Here is a 6,629-nt window from a genome sequence, read left to right as displayed (position 1 = left end):
TTGGCTGAATTAGATGTGTCAGTCCCTATTATACTACTTCTACTCTGGTGAAATTGATGCCACTTTGTTGGTGTCTGCCATTTTTTGTTTGAAAGGTGAATGCTCCTGATTGGGTCTCTCTATCTGCTGGGTTAGCTGTAGTGGAAGATATGTCGGTCTCTTATATACAATTTCTTCTCTGGTGAAATTGATGCCACTTTGGTGGCGTCTGCCATTAATTTTTGGAAATGTGAACACTCCTGGTTGGGTGTTCATCTGCTGGGTTGACTGTAGTGGAACATTTGTCAGTCCCTATTATACTATTTCTACTCAGGTGAAATTGATGACACTTTGTTGGTGCTTGCCACAAATTTTTGGAAATGTGTACACTCCTGGTTGGGTCTCCTTCATGTGTGTTACCTGGCCTCGGAGACCGTCAGGCCTCCACCGCCTTTTATTCAGCTACCCATTTTACTATCCTTACATTTTTCTGACAATAGTGGTCTATGAAACAGATATTTGTGCCATCTGAGTATGGCTAAACATCAAAGCAGGATGAACTGTTGCATGTGGTATCAGGGCTCCTAGCACAGCAGGCCTACACCGATTCTTCACCCACCTCATCCCAATTTTAACTTCAATTTAAAGCTGTAAATGCTGACCCACATCCTGATGCCTCATGCTTGGCTTCAGGGTCTGGTACTGAGGTCACTGAAATGAGGTCACTCTCCAGGCATCTGGCCCTAATTTGATGTGTTTTGCCAGCCTTTGGTTCCATTTTAAGGTGTTGCGAATGCGTTTGTTTTTGCCTCCCATTGAATCCAACGGTGTTTGACTATGTTCGGCAAATATTTGATGAATAAATTGGTGAATATTGCAAATTCGGAGATCATAATCTGAAACAAACAGTGAAATATTCGCTCATCTCTAATTTTAATGCTCGCTCTTCTCTAATTTACAGATGTAAAATCTATTTTACAGCTTTGCTTATTCAGTTGTTTAAATCTAATGATATTAGGAGGTCAGTTCAAATTTAAATCAATAAATAATACATAATATTCTTTAAGCCATGATTATTTATTTTTACAGATTTTACTATTGCATAATTGTCATAACATATCTGCGTAGTTTAATTTAGTGTTTTCTCGTAAACAGTATATCAGAATGGGCTCTTGATATGTAATTTGCCATAATGAATTTCCATCTTTGCTTCTTCACACATGCTTGTCCTGTTGTTTCTGGCAATGTGGAACTGGTTTACATTCCACTATGGAAGTTAGAATAGAAAGAACATTAGATCAGTGATGATAAGAAACTTAAACAAACCGTTGCTGCTTTTTCTTACATTCCTAGAGTGCAAGTCTATAATGATAATTAAAACTAATAATATAATATCATTTGGCTACAAATATTCTCTTTGACTGAGCAGTTAAATTATTTTAAATATAAAAAGGAATAGATTTGGTAAATGCCTTACCATGAGGAGGAGGACATTTCTGTTCAGGGCACACAGGCTGTGGTTTACAAACTGAAAATAGACATATGAAAGTTCATACAGTTTTTACACATTTTAAAGATAAATTAAGACAAATACATGTTAAAAAATATTTACCTTGAGGAGGAGGGCATTTTGGCTCATGGCACACTGGCTTGCATGCTGAAACGAAATAAATTCAGTTTAATCTGATTGAAAGCAAATGAAGAAAATCAAGTAAATATGTTTTATATGAAATCCTAGTCATCCTCATCACAAAGCACAGAGAATAATATTTCGCTACTGTAAAGTCTGTAGGTTATGTACTGGAAAACTAGTAATTACTAGACCCCCAGTCAAAGTATTCTTAAAGGGAACCTGTCATCTGATTCATGCTGGCCAAACTACGGGTAGCATAAATCAAATCCTAGCTGCAATATTGCACCCAATATATTTTTTACTTTGTATACTTTGTGGCTCTTTCAAGAGCTCCTACAGGTGATTCCTAGGTGACTGATAGGCCATCATTTAAAACTAGGGAGAGACTTGTCAATCACCTGTATCAGTGCTGGCAAGAACCCATCAGGTTTGAGCCAGACTAGTCTATAGTCCCTGTATAGATCTTTAAGGTATATTTTCTCATAAACGGTATAGAGAAAAATACATCTGGCTTCAATTGTGCAGACAGGCTCAGATTCATGTTCCCGTCAGATGACAGGTTCAATGTAAGCCCATTCACCCCCAGACGTTTTTCCATTTTTTCACTTTTATTTTTCCTCTCCTTCTTTCAAGAGCCAAAATTTTTTATTGTTCTCGCCATAGAGCTGCATGTGGTTAAATTGCAAAAAAAAATGCAAATGTTTTTTTTTTTTTACCATGTTCAATATATGGTAAAACTGACATGGCAATAAGATTACACAGGTCAGTATGAGTACATAGATACCAAACATGTATACTTTTTTGTAAAAAAATGCTTTTGTTGCCATTTTCAAAGACCCATAATGCTCTAATTCTCCAGGATCTGAGGCTGGGTGAGGGTATATTGTTTGCGCCTTGAGCTGACGTTGTTACTGATACCATTTGGGGATAGATACAATGTTTTGATCACCTCTCATTGCTTTTTATTGTAATGATATAGCTACAAAAAAAAAACATAATCCTGGTAATTTTAGTTTTTTTTCTGTTATGCCATTTGCCGATCTGATTATTTACTTATTTTAATAGATCAAACATTTCTGAATGCAGCATTGCCATATGTTTATATATATATATAATTGCTTTATTTTTAATGTGACGAGAGAAGGGTGATTTTAACAATTGTTTTTTTTTGTGTGTTTATTTAATAGTCCCCTTAGGAGCTTTCAGCTCTAATCGTCCAATCACCTGTGCTGTACATAGCAATGCATTAGCACTGTTAAATAGCAATGCATAAATTAAATAAGCAAATGAATTGCCAATTATATTCCTCCACAGACACTGTGAGTTTCACTGGGTTCAAAAGTAATCACATCCTATTTTTCAGTTATAATCTGATATAAGCCAATGACTGGCTTTAGCACTCACATACTAATGTATGAATGCATGTCTGACAGCTGAGGCAGCCAATAACAAAGTGGAAAGCTCTAATTAGGTGAATCACCATTTCACTACAGATCCCTCTTTTACTGCTATTAGGGTGTTGTTACACAAGTATATATATATATATATATAATGATTTTCCATTATTCTTAATATCCAAAATTGAGACCATCACAATACAGGTTAATGATTATTTTCTGTGGCAATAATATCAGTGGTTATCTCCCTCCATTTTTCAGCACCTTTTTGAACTTTTTAATGGCTTTTAAAGATTGTCTAATAAAAGATTAGTTTTATATATTACTTAGAACTTCACTTCTTTTTTTACTGGGAAATATTACAGCCTTTTATATAGGTATAATCAGCACTTTCCTGCCTCAGTGAAGCTATCTGAAGCATTGTGATTTAAGTGTAAAAAAATGAAAATTCCTTTAATGTTTAAGGACCCCTTTAGCGGCAAAGTTTTGAAAGTATGATTTAAAAAATCCTTTTTCACGTGAGTTAGAATTTTTTTAAATCCCCTAAACTTTAATTCTGCTTCAGTGCCAGATTAATTCCAAATAAATCTATAAAAATCACACTTTGGACACTTTTGCATTTTTAAGCTTTGTTTGAAAATCTATGGTAACATATATACAGCTGAAGTCATTCTGACAGTTAAACTAACATTATTAATGATTATGAATAACCGATACCTAAATTTTCCCAACCGAACAAAAAAAATATATTTAAAATGAACTACTCAAATATGAACACTTAAATCACCACTCCATGGTTTTTATTTCACTTCTGGAGCAGTGCTTTAAATACAAGTCCCTTTCCCTCTGCCTGATACTCACCTTCCAGTGTTTTCATCTTTTTTTGCTAGCGCTCCGGTCGGTCTCCCAAAGTTTGTAACCTGACAGCTGCTACAGTGTATCAAGGTGTTTGTCAGAGGTCATTAATAAATGTAAGTCTATGAGAGTCTCGTTCTGGCCTTGAGCTGGCTCTCAAAGACTTGCATTGAGAACTTGTGACTTATCTTGTGACTAACTGCTGGCCAGTCAGAGGATGTGCTCAGAATATGGCACAGCCGGAATGGAATGGGGCAGAAAAACAGTGAAGACACCAAAGGGAGAGTAAAAGACTGGGGGCAGCATACTTGCTTTAAAGGACCACTCTAGCAGTGAAAAAAACACTGGGGTGGTGCTTTCAGGTTTAAGCTTCACATATGCAGTAAATATGTTATATAACACTACAAAGCTAAAATTCTGATATTCTACTATCAGCAGGATTAATTTCATTTATTAGTAAAAAAAATCTATAATATTAAGAAAATGAGAAAAGATAATGTACTTACGATCATGGCAGTGCTGTTTGGGTGGTGGGCAAGGCTCTGGGCATTTTTTCTGCTGTCCTTTCACACCAGACATGGTTCTCGTAAAGAGTTTGTATACTAGATGTAAGAGTTATCTGAACACAAAGGATTTTCTAGCTTTGACTATTTTGTCTCATCTGACTGTAGTTTTTATATGCTTGAGAGTGACGTGCTTAGAGACCCTGGGAATTGTGCAATGGTGTATTTTCAATTCCTGAAAAGCAGGGTGGTGTCTCTGATATTTCTGTCTGTCATTCCTGTACTGTTGAAAATGTAATATAATTATGAGCAAATGTCCCAGGCATCTTCATAAAAAGACACAATAGCACTTAATTACATAAGTAACTACCAATAAATGACAAACATGTTATCTTACTGAATATTTCCCATCCCACTCTTCCTGTTATTGACATTTGATTTAGCTTTGACTGTATCACTGTTACTAAAAATAAAGAGGGAAAATCATCACTAATAGTAGAAATAATGTGTTATAAAAAAAAAATAAGCAAAGGGTATACAACATTTGACTGGTGGCATTCCAAAATCATAAATCCTCCCTATATTTCCCATAATATTGTTTTGCCCTGGACCTTCTCTAAAGGTGTTTAAATGGTTTGGTTATTATAATTGCCATTTATCTTAAAGTACTTAGTATAACCAGCCATTCAACCAGGCAGGATATTAAGTAACCTAAAAAAGATGGCCTGATTCCTCAAGATTGATATTTCGCACTCTAGTATTAATGAAGAATGTGCTGGAGTAAAGGTCCATTTACACTGGCCAGCTCTATAGGACTGCCAATCAGATAATTGTTTGCAATTGCAGTATATTTATGTCATAACGTAAAACATGTACTGTATTTGGTGTAAATTTTGATAAATTGTTCGGCTGTGCTCAACCACGCTCCTTCCTGCCTACAGTTTCACCCACTTTTCAAAAAGTTAATGGAGTTGACCTGGACTGGTGTAAAAGCGGCCAAACTTTTTCACTTAAAAAAGGAGTTGTGAGCTCTAGGTTCTGCAATAGGATACTCTATCTGGTATAGTTATCTCGTCATTTAGTTTTACATTATGGACAGTACAATTGATTACAAAGCATGCCTGTCCATGTAAAACACTTGAGAAAATGGTGCTAGGCAAACTGGAAATAAAGTTAAATAAAATGTATTTTAGAACATGTATGAGATTGAGGGAATACTTCTTTCTGATATTTTGCAACCAATATATTTACATATATTTTATTAACATAGCAGATACTGGAATTTTGAAAACAGATAAAAAGATTATAGAAAATTTTAAAACCATAGTATTACAATTAAGATCATGGGTAAGGCATTAGCAATGTTTTTTTTTCTCTTGTTTCCTGCTTCTGAGCTTATTCTCCTACAGACTTTGATGAGTATGATATGAAAGATAATTTGATGTAGAAAAAAAATTATTGAAAGTTTGGTTTCAATCACTTCTTTGGCTTTTTATGCCATTTGAATCAATGAAACAAATTTATAAGCAACATTACCAGTGTATTTAGGATTTCTGTCCATTAATGTTTTTTTTGCTTGAAACTGTGAGCATAATTCATTAAAACTGTTGAAAACTCCAGTCTTTTTGAAGCATGCCACTTAATGATTTTTCAATGGCATGTGCCTCGCCAAATTTGCGACTCCACTTTGGCGGAGGTGCTTCAAACTCATGTGAAAATGCTTATATTTATTACATTTTTGCAAACTCCATATAGCACAAAAACTCTGACTTTTCAAATTGATTTTTTTTGTCAGTTTTCTTTCATAAAAGCTTTGATGAAATGAGGACTACGTAATTTTGAAAAAATCAGGATGAAGTTCTTGATCAGATTTCATGTCTGCATTATTGAAAACCTTTTCAAGTAATTTTGGAAACTTTATTACTTGCTTATTATTTGCATTTCATATGCCTTTTTTCACCATAACTGCAGGGTGGTGCCTTTTGTGTTTCAGTGTTTCATGTCTGCAATGTTGAAAATATATTACTTCCTCCATTAACAATGTATTAGATCATCCTTAGTATCAGACACAATAGTATGTAGAAAGATAGAGAAGCTACTAACAAATGACACATAGTCTGACTAATCCTTTCAAACTCAGTTCAATCAATTCTTTTATTGCTGATTCTCAATATAGCAACAGTAGTGAATTAATGCAGATATAAAATGCTTAACTGAAATTGAAAACTAGAAATCAGATTGAATTTGCAACAATTTTACAAT

General features: G+C 34.6%; 1 long non-coding RNA gene across 1 annotated transcript; it reads right to left on the bottom strand.

Moving 5' to 3' along the window:
- Nucleotides 1–1,037: 1,037 nt before the first annotated feature.
- Nucleotides 1,038–4,529, bottom strand: LOC143768523 (uncharacterized). The gene is made up of 4 exons (XR_013213920.1): nucleotides 4,371–4,529; nucleotides 1,592–1,636; nucleotides 1,457–1,507; nucleotides 1,038–1,246 (listed from the first exon to the last, which is right to left on the bottom strand). It is a non-coding gene; the product is annotated as an uncharacterized LOC143768523 (long non-coding RNA).
- Between the last annotated feature and the right edge of the window lie 2,100 nt (nucleotides 4,530–6,629).

Source organism: Ranitomeya variabilis, chromosome 4 (assembly GCF_051348905.1).
Source record: "Ranitomeya variabilis isolate aRanVar5 chromosome 4, aRanVar5.hap1, whole genome shotgun sequence".
Classification (NCBI taxonomy): domain Eukaryota; kingdom Metazoa; phylum Chordata; class Amphibia; order Anura; family Dendrobatidae; genus Ranitomeya; species Ranitomeya variabilis.
This window is presented reverse-complemented; position numbering and strand designations above follow the sequence as displayed.